This window comes from Leiobunum rupestre, chromosome 8 (assembly GCF_980474605.1).
Source record: "Leiobunum rupestre chromosome 8, qqLeiRupe1.1.hap1, whole genome shotgun sequence".
In the NCBI taxonomy this organism is placed as follows: domain Eukaryota; kingdom Metazoa; phylum Arthropoda; class Arachnida; order Opiliones; family Sclerosomatidae; genus Leiobunum; species Leiobunum rupestre.
The window spans coordinates 31,112,868-31,130,231 of NC_143391.1; the positions used below are offsets into that span (position 1 = coordinate 31,112,868).

General features: G+C 40.7%; 2 non-coding genes across 2 annotated transcripts; both read right to left on the minus strand.

Annotated features, from left to right (window-relative positions):
• Positions 1-1,941: 1,941 nt before the first annotated feature.
• TRNAP-UGG (transfer RNA proline (anticodon UGG)) lies at positions 1,942-2,013 on the minus strand. Its single transcript has one exon. It is a non-coding gene; the product is annotated as a tRNA-Pro (tRNA).
• A 381-nt stretch (positions 2,014-2,394) lies between these two features.
• TRNAP-AGG (transfer RNA proline (anticodon AGG)) lies at positions 2,395-2,466 on the minus strand. Its single transcript has one exon. It is a non-coding gene; the product is annotated as a tRNA-Pro (tRNA).
• Between the last annotated feature and the right edge of the window lie 14,898 nt (positions 2,467-17,364).

The window sequence follows — 17,364 nt, forward strand, 5'->3', positions numbered from 1 at the left end:
TTACGCTTCCGGCACGTGACCTCCGAAAAATCTGTCTCCATCGTTTGCTGTAGGGCGCTATCCATAGTTGGTTACCATGGTATCTATGGAGCTAATTTTTTCGGAGTTCCGACAGGAAGTGGGTAAACGCTATTACCTACGTGCTAGTGTTGCCACTAGATATTTTCTAAATATACCTTTAAAAAATACGGAAAGGTACTTTTGCTATAAAAAACAGGGCGCCACCTATTTCGGTATATTTTTAATACCTACTAGTTTCAACAGATGTCACTTAAATCTATATTTTTGCAGAAATGTTTCAATTTTAAATTGAAATGGGGTACAACCTAATTTTGGTAACTTTGAGCATGTGAGTCTCAAAAGCCAAATTTTGTATATCATTGGAAATCTAAACTAGTCAGCAGCTCTTTAAAAGTCGTTTTTATCATATTTTGATGGTTTTGGAAGAACCACCAAATTTTAAAACGTAACAAAATGCCTTTAAAAAAAACCTAAAATGTACTTTTGTACTCAGAATTTGAAAGTACAATTTTACCAATTATGGCAACACTGCTACGCGCAATGCAGTGAGTCCCATAATCTACTCGCTTGTTCCGGAGTATTAGGGCTACTCCAGGGCCGTCTTAAGGCATGGGCTAAATGGGCTACAGCCCAGGGCCCCCAGCCAGTTTTGGGGCCCTGGAAAGGCCAGCCATACAGCCTCTACTCTAGGGATAAGGGTTTAGTTGGTTAAATATTATTTATTTATGCTCATTTAATATTATCTATCTTTTAGTTACGTCTAAAGTAATTTGACTCATCGTCACATCGCGTATCATACGGTACCAACAATTTCTAAAACCAGTAAAAATCTTATTTTCAGTAGGCCCACGTTATACTTTTGAAATTTAAAAGTTTTGTTTTTTAGTTGAATTTAGGCAACGGACATACAAAGGCTGACCGTTGGGGTTCGCAAAGGTCTTAAAAAATAATTTAGCCCAGAGCCCCAAAAGGTCTTAAGACGGGCCTGGGCTACTCTTTTGACTCCTTCTGAAAAGAAGGCGTAAACAAGGTTGGTAAAATTTGGACTAGAAAAGGTTGCCTCGAAAAGGGGGCTTTGATTTACCCGTCGTCTGATTCTAGGTCTGTTACTCAGCCTTCTACTGTAGTACATGACGTCACTGGTTCGGAAAATGCTAGGCTTCTCAAAGTTACAAGTGACGTCACCTGGTTCGGCCAATAGCATTTATTTTCGTACATGAGACCCCCTTGGGCGTAAAGAGAGTAAATTGGATTTTGTCGTCTGCTAGCCGGAATTTATCTGCCAAAAAGAACACCGGCAGCCATTTTGGAATAATGTTTATACTCCGACCACAGAATCGGAGTAAAATGTCGTCATAGCCCTACTCTGAAATCAAGCGAAAAGAAACCTTCTTCCATGATAATAGTAAGTTCCTTCCCCCTTTAAAAAAATCAAATCAGTTCTACGTCACAGTTTTTTTTCAATATTTTTTATCGTGGGGAGAAAAATATGACCACAATGGCGGCCATGGCCAAACCTACGGAGTGCCTAGTCTCCATATCTCATAGGTTACCTGAGACGTTTATCCTCCCCCCCCCCTCCCCTCGTGCCGGGGGAAAATTCGACCATGATGTCCCGCCGATAGTCATTCTACCTAAAAATAAATAAATTCATTCTTGAGCCAGCTTCCCATATTCGACTGATAAATGTTAACTAATAATTTATCTGGTAGAAGGAGGTAGTTTGAATTCTAAGCAGCCTAAAAACTCTTTATTTTACCTTGAGACGAGTCACTAGCTTTTCGCTTTGATGTAAACAATATTTCGTTGTGAAATTCCCTTAGCACACGCTACATTTCACTGTGGGAAAAATTTTAGGTATTTTAGTCGTGTATAAAGCAATTTATATTTTACTTTTGCGGGTTGTAGAAAAATAAATATGGGCCCGTCCGGGATTTGAACCCGGGACCTCTCGCACCCAAAGCGAGAATCATACCCCTAGACCAACGAGCCATGCGTAAAAATTGTATTTCATTATTTATGAGGATAATTTGCGTTTTTAGGGTGTTTTGGGTGGAGTATTAATCTCATTTTCAAAGCTACTTTAAAAGCCCACTTTAAAACTAGTTACCTTCCTCATAATAATAAAAAATGGATTAGTCGTAAGCTCTTTTAGAAATTCCACAATGGAAACACTTATAATTATTATATTATATTATTTAATTTTTACTTATTTTTATTAATAAATTTACTTGTAATAAGGTATTAAGTATAATAACGTATTCAAAATATTATATAATAATTTGTTTATTTATTAAACTTATCGTCTTATTTTACAAGTAGTGGGGCATTAAATGCAAAAATTAATTTATATAAAAACTAGAAAAAATTTCAGGGTCCGTCCGGGATTTGAACCCGGGACCTCTCGCACCCTAAGCGAGAATCATACCCCTAGACCAACGGACCACGTTGATACGAGCTCTACAAGTCAATAGTATGCGCCAGCGTCACGGTGAAAGCGCCTCAGTTGATTTTGTTCCTCTCTCGCCTAAGGGGAAATGTCGAAGCGTTGAAATAATTCTAGTGCTACACGTCGCCGCTAGATGGCAGCTGACATACGGTAGAGAAAGGAAATGCGTATACAATTTGAATGTCTCTTTTTACTACGGCGAGAGCCCCAAGGGTTTTGTCAAAGTTATATGGTGAAGAAACTGTAGCTTGGTGTTTTTCTACTAACTGTAGCTTCTTGATTTTTTAGCGTAAAGGAACTTGAAAAACAGATACAGAATAACCACATTCATAAAACAAACATTTGGGACCAAACCATTAGATGGCGTAAATTTAAACCTTTTGGTAATAAATATTAACTGCTTTATTACAAAATAAACTTTTAACATTATTTTAAGCGATATTTAAAAACTATAAATGAAATCATTTTAGGATAAGTTAGGGCCTACAATTCCATATTATATTACTGGTAAACAATGTCAACAGATGAAATCATTGAAATGACAATTATGGGTTAATTTAGTTCACTTAGCCGAGCTATTGATATTTTTTGCGTCTCTGTGAATACATTTCAACACATTTAACACCCAACTCTGTCCTTGATAATAGTTCTGGTTGGGTGATACAAAGCCGGGATAAAAGATTTCCCAACCAGAATGAATAATCATAATATTCAGTAAGGTTAATAGCCAAGGCATCAGCAGAATAAACGCAAATCAGACACCGAGTGACGTTTAATGCAATAGGGATTTAACAGCATGACGTCACGCCATACCCTTGGCTATGGCTGCCATGCTGGTAATCTTATTTCCAATTAGAAAAAACTTTCGATAGAACAAACATTAGACCTCGCATTAAACGCTCTAAAAATATGGGAATGGACATACTTTAGGCTTTGAGTTAGGATGTGATGGAAGAGACGCTGAGAACGGCTTTCTAAATACAATTGTGACCATTGCGCTGGTTAAGTCGATCGATGACTTAGGTCTAAGGTGGTGCCGTGGGTATTAGCCTAGCTGATTATTATTTATTTATTATTATTTTTTTTGTACATCTAATATGATTCAATTTCATGCGTAAGTTGAATGAAATTATCTAGAGAATTTTAGAAGGACATTTGTTTATTTTATCCATAGCGCCAGGGTATCTTTAACATATTGTTCACAGATGGGGAATTGTAGCGCTAGATTTTGTAATATGTGTATTTAAATGACGGGGCGTCCAGAATCTTCAACCTTTAAAAGCCAACTAGTTTGGTGGGCAAACTAATGAAGCAGTGTGAACTTTTTTTCGGGTAGGTGAGCTATTTTGGGGTGTACAACTAATTGAAATACAACCAATGAAATTGAGCTATTAGGTAATGTCGCTGACGCAGGAGCATTGAAACATTTGACCCGTAGACTGGTTACTATATAATATTGTTAATATCGAAATATCAGACCTAAATACAGTGCAACATATTATTCATAAGGCTGATTAGGCTGAAGCCAAGAGCCCACCGGCAGTGTCGTAACTAGGCAGGTGCGACAGGCGCGGCCGCACAGGGCCCAGAAGCTAAGGGGGGCCCATAAACGAGGTTAAAATCCAATATGTAAAATTAGTTTTTCGAAGCTGTGGTGGCACCCTCTACATTTCAATTTCTTTGCCCATTAAAAAAATTTGGTATCTTCCCATTGCGCCGAATCCCATTCGACCGAATTCCCATTAGACCGAATTCCGCCAATGTTTTTGATGAAATTAGCCCAAAGGCGGGTTTTGTATTTTTCTAATCGACCGACGCAATATTCACAATTGAACGACCGCAAAAAAAAATAGTTTTTCTTTTTACTCCTTTTGATTTTTTATGGAAGCGTTTTAAAATATTTTTAAGTCTGTTAGGTTAGGTTAGGTAACACTGCATGATGTTCTGACAGATGCTGAAACGGATAAAACCGAATCCTAAACCCGGAGAAGTGCGGGTTTTTCGGTCGAATTTGACAATCCCACTAGACCGAGTCCTAAATCCGCCAAAGTGTGGCGTTTTCGGTCGAATGGGATTGGGTTCGGTCGAATGGGATTCGGTGCAGTGGAACAGATTCAAAAATTTCAATTATTTTAAGGGAATTTAATAGTTTTAAAATGCTAGTTTAATTTTTTGACCGCCTTTTAAATTACAAATTAAGCCGTCACTGAAAATAAACTGGACCCCTTAGGGCCCTATAGTAGCAGTAAATGAAGCTTAATGTTTTGAGATAAAATTGAAAGTTCAAACATTGTCAAATATTTGAAAGGGAATATAACCTCAACGCGTTATTTATGAAAGACCCCTTACAATTAGCAAAAATTCACGAAGAAGCGGCAAAATATCTAAACCCATACGAGGAAGCGGACAATGTTGGAAATGTTGGTGTTCCACACCAAATACCGGAGATTATATTCCCTTTAAAGCGATCAATATCATATCACGAAATTTACGACTCACAATGTTCTGGTAACACAGCAAATTCAGCTCTGCACTATACATAATTAAGCCCTTGATTCAATTAAACTTCTCTTGATCGTCCTATTTTTTAGTGTTTTGTGAACTACCGGTGCCCGGGTATCCAATTGATTTGTTAGGACAGACCCAGGCAGTAATGTAGCTACGGTACAGCAGGCCCTTTAAGTTAGGGGGCCCTTATTATTTCAGGTGTATTAAGGGTGAGGAGAGAGTGCCCAAAAGCTGTAGGTACGCAACTATGCCTAGGACCCGATTTCCGAGAGTAAAATTATGTTTGATATAATAATAATCAGCTAGGCTAATACCCAAGGCACCACCTAGCAAACTAAATTAATGGAACTGACGGCGGCTATTAAAGTTGAACGCCGTCGTTTGAGTTTTAGAGGTTTCCCGAGTTGCAGGTCACTCTGTTGCAGCTATGAGCAACAAACACAGCACCCCACTCAAGGAGAACGCAACCCGTCAAAAGTCGTTCATTTTCTTGTAAACAGTTTTCATTGGTTAGACGCTTTAGCGCCTGCCGTCGGAAGTGGAAAATTTGGAAATTGTCTTCCCCCTTTTCGTAAAACGTTCAGCGTAAAGGTTCGTCCAATAAAATTTGTACACAACACTGCGTTAGCGTGATTAAAGGCAAGCTGCGTTCTCCTTGTGTTGGTTGCTCCTAGGTTGCAGGGTGTCCTAATAATCATGATTTCAAATTTAATAATATATTAATAATTTTAATTTTTTGTACAGCCAAAGCTGAAGATTTTATTTTAACTATATTTAATCATGATTTTAGTCAAGAAAGTGATCTGCTCCTCGGGTTTACTTTTGGAAATAGTTCTGAAAAAGTACGAAAATACTCAAGAGGAATTTTTAACCAGATTTTAGTAAACGTCGGTGTGGCCCTTATAAATCAATTATGAATATTATTTAAGCCTAACACCTCGCTCGCTCGGCCAATAAATTTCAAATATTTACTAAATTCAGTAAATATCAAAAAAGGGCAATGAAATTAGTAAATACCCTATATAATTTGAATTTATAGACGCCAAATGACCTGGAGCTCGGTTAAAAATTACATTACAATTTCATATGTGTATGCATAGAACCACCATTATTCTCACCGTCGAAAATCACGCTCACAAACTTGTACCATAAAATTTCAATCTTAATTATTTTCCGTGCACAATTCGTTCTTAATAATTTACCTAAAAAATAAGGGGCCCAAAAATTGAACTTTGCAATAAGAGCTAGTTACGGCACTGCCCACCGGGCCACCAAGAGCAGGGACCAAGCAGAGGCCCATGCATCACAAGGGGGAGGGGGATGTTGAGGGGTCGAGGGGCCCAAATAAGCTCGAAGCCTAAGGGCCGTGTCATGGGTTAATACGGTACTGCTTCTATCACGCGACTTATGCCAAAGAATATAAAGCCCCAGGAATGGAGGTGTAGCGCCGTCTAGTGGAACTTTTGCGCCTCTCGTTTTTAAAGAGGGACTGGGTTGCGGTAACCGTTTCCGGTTACTCTGATTTGCTTTGCCGGAAGTTTCTAGCACAGCCAAAACAAGTATATGAATGTTAAAAGGGGGATCGAGACGGGGGTGGAAATCTAGTACAGTCAAAGGTAGGCCAAAGGGGGGGGGGGTCTGGATCCCTTGTCTACGCCACTGCCGTCATGACATTATTCTACGTCACAGATCACGAGATGAAACGCCACTAATCCTGCGAAAACATCACGTGACCGCCATGGGCGTCTTAATGTCATGGCCGACCTAAACGCTTTACCATGGCAACGAAGACAAACCACACCCACGAGCAATTAGCTACGAATTCGTTCTTCTGAAAAAATCATCAAAAAGTCTGTGACGGAAGTTGCTATGCTTAAAGTGACGTCATTCCGAAAATGCAACATTTTTTCGAGGATTATGTTGAGAAGATGCATTTTGGAGAATATTTCATTCGTCTGTGAACATAATTAGAGTAAAATAACTTCAAAGGACTACACTACCTTGATATCTCAGAGGTTGCTAGAACCCGCGAAAAGTATTAATTGTAAGTGTAGGGGAGCCTGTTGGATCGCGAGTAAGGATGGCCAGATTGGCAACCACCTTCCTGTCACCTGCAATAATAGGGACTTGGCAGCATGACCAGTGGCGAAACTGTTGGTCCGCTGGGCCAGCGTTGCGGGGGGGGGGGCCTCAAGCTTCAAGGGGGGCCTCGAGTTTTGGAGGGGCCCCGCTAACCATAAAAAAATTAAAAAGGGGGGGCCTCATAGAGATTTTTGCGGGGGGGCCTCTGAGTTCTCAGCTACGCCACTGAGCATGACGTATATAATACGTCACCCATGCCTTACCTTAATAACGTACTCAACCTGGTCATAGCCATAGAGGTTATACCAATAATTTCGTTAATAAAATTATACTAGGACGTCTCAAAACCCGGAGCCGGCATTCTCGACAAAGACTTGAGCGGAGCGTGGGCGCTACGATAATCGTGAATTACGGAGTTGTCGAAGAGTTGTATAACTTTTGTAATGTCGTATTTATGTTAATTGAACATTAATACCAAAAGAAAACTAAACGAATTTTACTAAGCTACAAACAGTTTATTAGTACAAATAGTACAATTACAACATTAGTATTTTAAGTCTTTCTAGTTCTTTTTTTTTGGCGGATAAGCCGCTCTTATTGTTTACTTTTAAAAGCCGCTCCACTCTTTATTTTTCGCTTAAATTATATCCTGAACGGCAGTGCCTTGTCCCCCCCCCCTCTCTTTTCTTGTCCCCCCCTCTCTCGCGGCTCCCTCTCTCTTCACCGTCTCGTTCAGAGTCCCTTTCTCTTCTCCCCCAAGTGCGACACACACACATACCCTCACACACACACACACACACACAGCCAACTTTCCCATTGAAGTCACCACAGTGAGAGCTCCACTCACTCGCTTCGCTCGTTCGCTCCGCTCAATAAAAAAATTAAAGGTAATTTGAGCCTTCCCTAAACAAAAAACTTGTATTAAAATAATCTGAGCATTGATAAATAAATTATGAAACGAATTAAATAATTACGATATAAGTCAGTCTTCAAACCTAATATTGATTTAAGGGGGAAGTCAGCAATAACTCTAGAAGACGTTCCTACGACACTACCAAATTCTACAATAATTAGGATATTAAACCTCAGATTTTTGCATAATTTGGTTAGAAACCTTAACTATAGTCAATGATTATTTTTAATATTTAATTTTAAATATTTTACAAACTATAGTATTTGGAAACTGGCGGGTCTAGCGGGTTTGAAAAATTCTTATAGCAACTGTCGGCTCTATCATTGCCACTTGTATTATGAAAAGGCCCCTGTTATTAGAGATGGCCATGAATCTATTCGAATCTTCGAAAAAAATGACTTTCGTGGAGAGCATGGAGCCATCTATTAATGGGAACGGAGGCTAAAATTCAAAATAGTGAAACAATAACGTCGTCAGAGAGCCATTATAGAGTGTTATACCAAGAATGTATTGAAGTTACTAAGAATATTTCGGCATAGCATTAACCTGGTACCATCTTCACAGCTTTTGTGGAGAACGTTCGTCTGCATTTAAGGCGCATTCAAGGTCATACCATATAGCAAACTTGAATGGGAAAGCAGACGAATTTAAGCTACAAAGGCTGCGAGGATGGGAATCAGAATCCTGTAGTCCAATATTCTTAGTCACTTCAATACATTCTTGGTTATACTTAGACCACTTTTACTCTACTTAGTTAACTTTAACCTAAATTAAATATCCCATATAAAATACATTGTAAACAATTACTATAATTGAAGTTATTGACAAATTTACAAACGAGCCAATCAACGCGAAGCATACTTTTATGTCCCACCTTTTAGGTCGAAATGTAGCTTCAGCATCTTGTTTTTATTTCGACGCTAGCGACATCTGTCGAAAAAAGAGCTACTTCACCTAGAGCCGACACTTGCTTTAACTAGTGGAGCGATTTTTAAAATTAAAACTGCTCTCCATAGGTTTGACATAAATCTAGTTTACGATTGAAAATGGCACCGCTAGCCCAAGGAACTAATTTTATATTCAATTAAAACTGTATTTTTTAGTAATTAGCCTAACTGACGCGCGAAGTCGCTACGTTCTTGGTGAGCGACTTTCTTAAAAAATAGTAAAATTCAAATGTAACGAGCTAAAGTATCGTTTCATTCCGCGAGCTAATATTTCAGCGCGAGTACGTTTTTTAAATGCACGCGCGCAGCTTTCATTTTTAACAGTACAATGAGCTTAACTAAATCACGTGAAATTGAAATAAAAATATTTTTTCTGACAACACCAGCAAGAGACGTGTTTCAGCGCCATCTCTTATTTTTTCCCAGAAACACAAAACCACTTACTTCCGCCTTAACAAACACTACTGGCTCAGAAATTAACGATGAAATTTCTGTCAAACCAAATAAGCAAATCCCAAAAACACTCGAGAGTAAAATTATTTGTAAATTAGGCAACTATTTTAAAGAGATACTTCCACAAAAAAAGTTGACACTGAAATAAGCGTGATTTCACATATAAATAGTCTTTAATTACTAATTTCTTATGTTTTAAGTAAGAATAATTCGTTAAAAATACGTTAAAAGTAAAGGAATCATAAGAGATATGAACCTAGAAGAAATCTCTTTTTAATAGAGGGTTAAATTTGTAAATCGTATGAAACAACAATTAATTGAATTCATTGCCATGATATTGGGACATGAAGACGATTAGACAGAATTTAGAGGGCTAGTCCAACCCCGGGCTATGTTTCAAATTCCCGAGAGTGACTGATCATTTACTGTAATTCCCGTACAAGCTTATACTTAAGTAATTACGCAACTGATTTCAGTTTAGCATTACCAAAGTCTGTACACAGTTTCATAGCCTTGTAATCGGTGTACAGATTTTTAGAACTTCTACATTTGAAATGTGGTTGCGGAATAGTTATTACTTTCACCTCGCAACAAGAGGAGCCCGATTCGCACTCGGAACAACTCCTTCCGCGTTGAGTTCTCTTCCCACTGATTAAAGGGGTTTTTTTTTTTAACTTTTTGAGATTAATGGTAATTGAGTAGTATCAGTGTGACGTCACGCAACGTCACCGATGCTTTTTTTCATAAAGAAAAACATGCCCCTAAAATGGCAGCCATGGCCAAAGCTACGAAGTGATATTACTACACGAAGGAAATTTTTTCGAGTGCCCACATTTGACTTCCACCCACGGACACAAAAAAGAACTATTCCTACCTCACGTCAACCCTTCATACCGCAACCGCCATTTTACACACCGCACCCTCTCCATTTGGAATTCCCTCCCTCAAGACTTACAATTGTTATTCTTGAATTTTTTTTATATCTCAAACTTTTGTATTCTCTGTAACTGAAATTTTCCGATTAGGCCATCCAAATGAATCTTCCCATTCCTACACCCCTGAGTATCCATTTAGGCCATTCAAATGAAACTTCCCATTTCTACACCCCTGAGTATCCATTTAGGCCATCCAATTGAAACTTCCCATTCCTACACCCCTGGGTATCCATTAAGGCCATCTAATTGAAACTTCCCATTCCTACACCCCTGGGTATCCATTTAGGAAATCCAAATGAAACTTCTTATTCCTACACCCCTGAGTATCCATTAAGGCCATCCAATTGAAACTTCCCATTCCTACACCCCTGGGTATCCATTAAGGCCATCTAATTGAAACTTCCCATTCCTACACCCCTGGGTATCCATTTAGGAAATCCAAATGAAACTTCTTAATCCTACACCCCTGAGTATCCATTAAGGCCATCCAATTGAAACTTCCCATTCCTACACCCCTGGGTATCCATTTAGGAAATCCAAATGAAACTTCTTAATCCTACACCCCTGAGTATCCATTAAGGCCATCCAATTGAAACTTCCCATTCCTACACCCCTGGGTATCCATTTAGGAAATCCAAATGAAACTTCTTAATCCTACACCCCTGAGTATCCATTAAGGCCATCCAATTGAAACTTCCCATTCCTACACCCCTGGGTATTCATTAAGGCCATCCAATTGAAACTTCCCATTCCTACACCCCTGAGTATCCATTTAGGCCATCCAATTGAAACTTCCCATTCCTACACCCCTGGGTATCCATTTAGGAAATCCAAATGAAACTTCCCATTCCTACACCCCTGGGTATTCATTAAGGCCATCCAATTGAAACTTCCCATTCCTACACCCCTGAGTATCCATTTAGGCCATCCAATTGAAACTTCCCATTCCTACACCCCTGAGTATCCATTTAGGCCATCTAATTGAAACTTCCCATTCCTACACCCCTGGTATCCATTAAGGCCATCCAATTGAAACTTCCCATTCCTACACCCCTGAGTATCCATTTAGGCCATCCAATTGAAACTTCCCATTCCTACACCCCTGGGTATTCATTAAGGCCATCCAATTGAAACTTCCCATTCCTACACCCCTGAGTATCCATTTAGGCCATCCAATTGAAACTTCCCATTGCTACACCCCTGAGTATCCATTTAGGCCATCCAATTGAAACTTCCCATTCCTACACCCCTGGGTATTCATTAAGGCCATCCAATTGAAACTTCCCATTCCTACACCCCTGAGTATCCATTTAGGCCATCCAATTGAAACTTCCCATTCCTACACCCCTGAGTATCCATTTAGGCCATCCAATTGAAACTTCCCATTCCTACACCCCTGGGTATTCATTAAGGCCATCCAATTGAAACTTCCCATTCCTACACCCCTGAGTATCCATTTAGGCCATCCAATTGAAACTTCCCATTCCTACACCCCTGAGTATCCATTTAGGCCATCCAATTGAAACTTCCCATTCCTACACCCCTGGGTATTCATTAAGGCCATCCAATTGAAACTTCCCATTCCTACACCCCTGAGTATCCATTTAGGCCATTCAAATGAAACTTCCCATTTCTACACCCCTGAGTATCCATTTAGGCCATCCAATTGAAACTTCCCATTCCTACACCCCTGGGTATCCATTAAGGCCATCTAATTGAAACTTCCCATTCCTACACCCCTGGGTATCCATTTAGGAAATCCAAATGAAACTTCTTATTCCTACACCCCTGAGTATCCATTAAGGCCATCCAATTGAAACTTCCCATTCCTACACCCCTGGGTATCCATTAAGGCCATTAATTGAAACTTCCCATTCCTACACCCCTGGGTATCCATTTAGGAAATCCAAATGAAACTTCTTATTCCTACACCCCTGAGTATCCATTAAGGCCATCCAATTGAAACTTCCCATTCCTACACCCCTGGGTATTCATTAAGGCCATCCAATTGAAACTTCCCATTCCTACACCCCTGAGTATCCATTTAGGCCATCCAATTGAAACTTCCCATTCCTACACCCCTGAGTATCCATTTAGGCCATCCAATTGAAACTTCCCATTCCTACACCCCTGGGTATTCATTAAGGCCATCCAATTGAAACTTCCCATTCCTACACCCCTGAGTATCCATTTAGGCCATCCAATTGAAACTTCCCATTCCTACACCCCTGAGTATCCATTTAGGCCATCCAATTGAAACTTCCCATTCCTACACCCCTGGGTATTCATTAAGGCCATCCAATTGAAACTTCCCATTCCTACACCCCTGAGTATCCATTTAGGCCATCCAATTGAAACTTCCCATTCCTACACCCCTGAGTATCCATTTAGGCCATCCAATTGAAACTTCCCATTCCTACACCCCTGGGTATTCATTAAGGCCATCCAATTGAAACTTCCCATTCCTACACCCCTGAGTATCCATTTAGGCCATTCAAATGAAACTTCCCATTTCTACACCCCTGAGTATCCATTTAGGCCATCCAATTGAAACTTCCCATTCCTACACCCCTGGGTATCCATTAAGGCCATCTAATTGAAACTTCCCATTCCTACACCCCTGGGTATCCATTTAGGAAATCCAAATGAAACTTCTTATTCCTACACCCCTGAGTATCCATTAAGGCCATCCAATTGAAACTTCCCATTCCTACACCCCTGGGTATCCATTAAGGCCATTAATTGAAACTTCCCATTCCTACACCCCTGGGTATCCATTTAGGAAATCCAAATGAAACTTCTTATTCCTACACCCCTGAGTATCCATTAAGGCCATCCAATTGAAACTTCCCATTCCTACACCCCTGGGTATCCATTAAGGCCATCTAATTGAAACTTCCCATTCCTACACCCCTGGGTATCCATTTAGGAAATCCAAATGAAACTTCCCATTCCTACACCTCTGAGTATCCATTAAGGCCATCCAATTGAAACTTCCCATTCCTACACCCCTGAGTATCCATTTAGGCCATCCAATTGAAACTTCCCATTCCTACACCCCTGAGTATCCATTTAGGCCATCTAATTGAAACTTCCCATTCCTACACCCCTGGTATCCATTAAGGCCATCCAATTGAAACTTCCCATTCCTACACCCCTGGTATCCATTAAGGCCATCCAATTGAAACTTCCCATTCCTACACCCCTGGGTATCCATTTAGGAAATCCAAATGAAACTTCCCATTCCTACAACCCTGAGTATCCATTTAGGCCATCCAATTGAAACTTCCCATTCCTACACCCCTGGGTATTCATTAAGGCCATCCAATTGAAACTTCCCATTCCTACACCCCTGAGTATCCATTTAGGCCATCCAATTGAAACTTCCCATTCCTACACCCCTGAGTATCCATTTAGGCCATCCAATTGAAACTTCCCATTCCTACACCCCTGGGTATCCATTAAGGCCATCTAATTGAAACTTCCCATTCCTACACCCCTGGGTATCCATTTAGGAAATCCAAATGAAACTTCCCATTCCTACACCTCTGAGTATCCATTAAGGCCATCCAATTGAAACTTCCCATTCCTACACCCCTGAGTATCCATTTAGGCCATCCAATTGAAACTTCCCATTCCTACACCCCTGAGTATCCATTTAGGCCATCTAATTGAAACTTCCCATTCCTACACCCCTGGTATCCATTAAGGCCATCCAATTGAAACTTCCCATTCCTACACCCCTGGTATCCATTAAGGCCATCCAATTGAAACTTCCCATTCCTACACCCCTGGGTATCCATTTAGGAAATCCAAATGAAACTTCCCATTCCTACACCCCTGAGTATCCATTTAGGCCATCCAATTGAAACTTCCCATTCCTACACCCCTGGGTATTCATTAAGGCCATCCAATTGAAACTTCCCATTCCTACACCCCTGAGTATCCATTTAGGCCATCCAATTGAAACTTCCCATTCCTACACCCCTGAGTATCCATTTAGGCCATCCAATTGAAACTTCCCATTCCTACACCCCTGGGTATTCATTAAGGCCATCCAATTGAAACTTCCCATTCCTACACCCCTGAGTATCCATTTAGGCCATTCAAATGAAACTTCCCATTTCTACACCCCTGAGTATCCATTTAGGCCATCCAATTGAAACTTCCCATTCCTACACCCCTGGGTATCCATTAAGGCCATCTAATTGAAACTTCCCATTCCTACACCCCTGGGTATCCATTTAGGAAATCCAAATGAAACTTCTTATTCCTACACCCCTGAGTATCCATTAAGGCCATCCAATTGAAACTTCCCATTCCTACACCCCTGGGTATCCATTAAGGCCATCTAATTGAAACTTCCCATTCCTACACCCCTGGGTATCCATTTAGGAAATCCAAATGAAACTTCCCATTCCTACACCTCTGAGTATCCATTAAGGCCATCCAATTGAAACTTCCCATTCCTACACCCCTGAGTATCCATTTAGGCCATCCAATTGAAACTTCCCATTCCTACACCCCTGAGTATCCATTTAGGCCATCTAATTGAAACTTCCCATTCCTACACCCCTGGTATCCATTAAGGCCATCCAATTGAAACTTCCCATTCCTACACCCCTGAGTATCCATTTAGGCCATCCAATTGAAACTTCCCATTCCTACACCCCTGAGTATCCATTTAGGCCATCTAATTGAAACTTCCCATTCCTACACCCCTGGTATCCATTAAGGCCATCCAATTGAAACTTCCCATTCCTACACCCCTGGTATCCATTAAGGCCATCCAATTGAAACTTCCCATTCCTACACCCCTGGGTATCCATTTAGGAAATCCAAATGAAACTTCCCATTCCTACACCCCTGGGTATTCATTAAGGCCATCCAATTGAAACTTCCCATTCCTACACCCCTGAGTATCCATTTAGGCCATTCAAATGAAACTTCCCATTTCTACACCCCTGAGTATCCATTTAGGCCATCCAATTGAAACTTCCCATTCCTACACCCCTGGGTATCCATTAAGGCCATCTAATTGAAACTTCCCATTCCTACACCCCTGGGTATCCATTTAGGAAATCCAAATGAAACTTCTTATTCCTACACCCCTGAGTATCCATTAAGGCCATCCAATTGAAACTTCCCATTCCTACACCCCTGGGTATCCATTAAGGCCATTAATTGAAACTTCCCATTCCTACACCCCTGGGTATCCATTTAGGAAATCCAAATGAAACTTCTTATTCCTACACCCCTGAGTATCCATTAAGGCCATCCAATTGAAACTTCCCATTCCTACACCCCTGGGTATCCATTAAGGCCATCTAATTGAAACTTCCCATTCCTACACCCCTGGGTATCCATTTAGGAAATCCAAATGAAACTTCCCATTCCTACACCTCTGAGTATCCATTAAGGCCATCCAATTGAAACTTCCCATTCCTACACCCCTGAGTATCCATTTAGGCCATCCAATTGAAACTTCCCATTCCTACACCCCTGAGTATCCATTTAGGCCATCTAATTGAAACTTCCCATTCCTACACCCCTGGTATCCATTAAGGCCATCCAATTGAAACTTCCCATTCCTACACCCCTGGTATCCATTAAGGCCATCCAATTGAAACTTCCCATTCCTACACCCCTGGGTATCCATTTAGGAAATCCAAATGAAACTTCCCATTCCTACAACCCTGAGTATCCATTTAGGCCATCCAATTGAAACTTCCCATTCCTACACCCCTGGGTATTCATTAAGGCCATCCAATTGAAACTTCCCATTCCTACACCCCTGAGTATCCATTTAGGCCATCCAATTGAAACTTCCCATTCCTACACCCCTGAGTATCCATTTAGGCCATCCAATTGAAACTTCCCATTCCTACACCCCTGGGTATCCATTAAGGCCATCTAATTGAAACTTCCCATTCCTACACCCCTGGGTATCCATTTAGGAAATCCAAATGAAACTTCCCATTCCTACACCTCTGAGTATCCATTAAGGCCATCCAATTGAAACTTCCCATTCCTACACCCCTGAGTATCCATTTAGGCCATCCAATTGAAACTTCCCATTCCTACACCCCTGAGTATCCATTTAGGCCATCTAATTGAAACTTCCCATTCCTACACCCCTGGTATCCATTAAGGCCATCCAATTGAAACTTCCCATTCCTACACCCCTGGTATCCATTAAGGCCATCCAATTGAAACTTCCCATTCCTACACCCCTGGGTATCCATTTAGGAAATCCAAATGAAACTTCCCATTCCTACACCCCTGAGTATCCATTTAGGCCATCCAATTGAAACTTCCCATTCCTACACCCCTGGGTATTCATTAAGGCCATCCAATTGAAACTTCCCATTCCTACACCCCTGAGTATCCATTTAGGCCATCCAATTGAAACTTCCCATTCCTACACCCCTGAGTATCCATTTAGGCCATCCAATTGAAACTTCCCATTCCTACACCCCTGGGTATTCATTAAGGCCATCCAATTGAAACTTCCCATTCCTACACCCCTGAGTATCCATTTAGGCCATTCAAATGAAACTTCCCATTTCTACACCCCTGAGTATCCATTTAGGCCATCCAATTGAAACTTCCCATTCCTACACCCCTGGGTATCCATTAAGGCCATCTAATTGAAACTTCCCATTCCTACACCCCTGGGTATCCATTTAGGAAATCCAAATGAAACTTCTTATTCCTACACCCCTGAGTATCCATTAAGGCCATCCAATTGAAACTTCCCATTCCTACACCCCTGGGTATCCATTAAGGCCATTAATTGAAACTTCCCATTCCTACACCCCTGGGTATCCATTTAGGAAATCCAAATGAAACTTCTTATTCCTACACCCCTGAGTATCCATTAAGGCCATCCAATTGAAACTTCCCATTCCTACACCCCTGGGTATCCATTAAGGCCATCTAATTGAAACTTCCCATTCCTACACCCCTGGGTATCCATTTAGGAAATCCAAATGAAACTTCCCATTCCTACACCTCTGAGTATCCATTAAGGCCATCCAATTGAAACTTCCCATT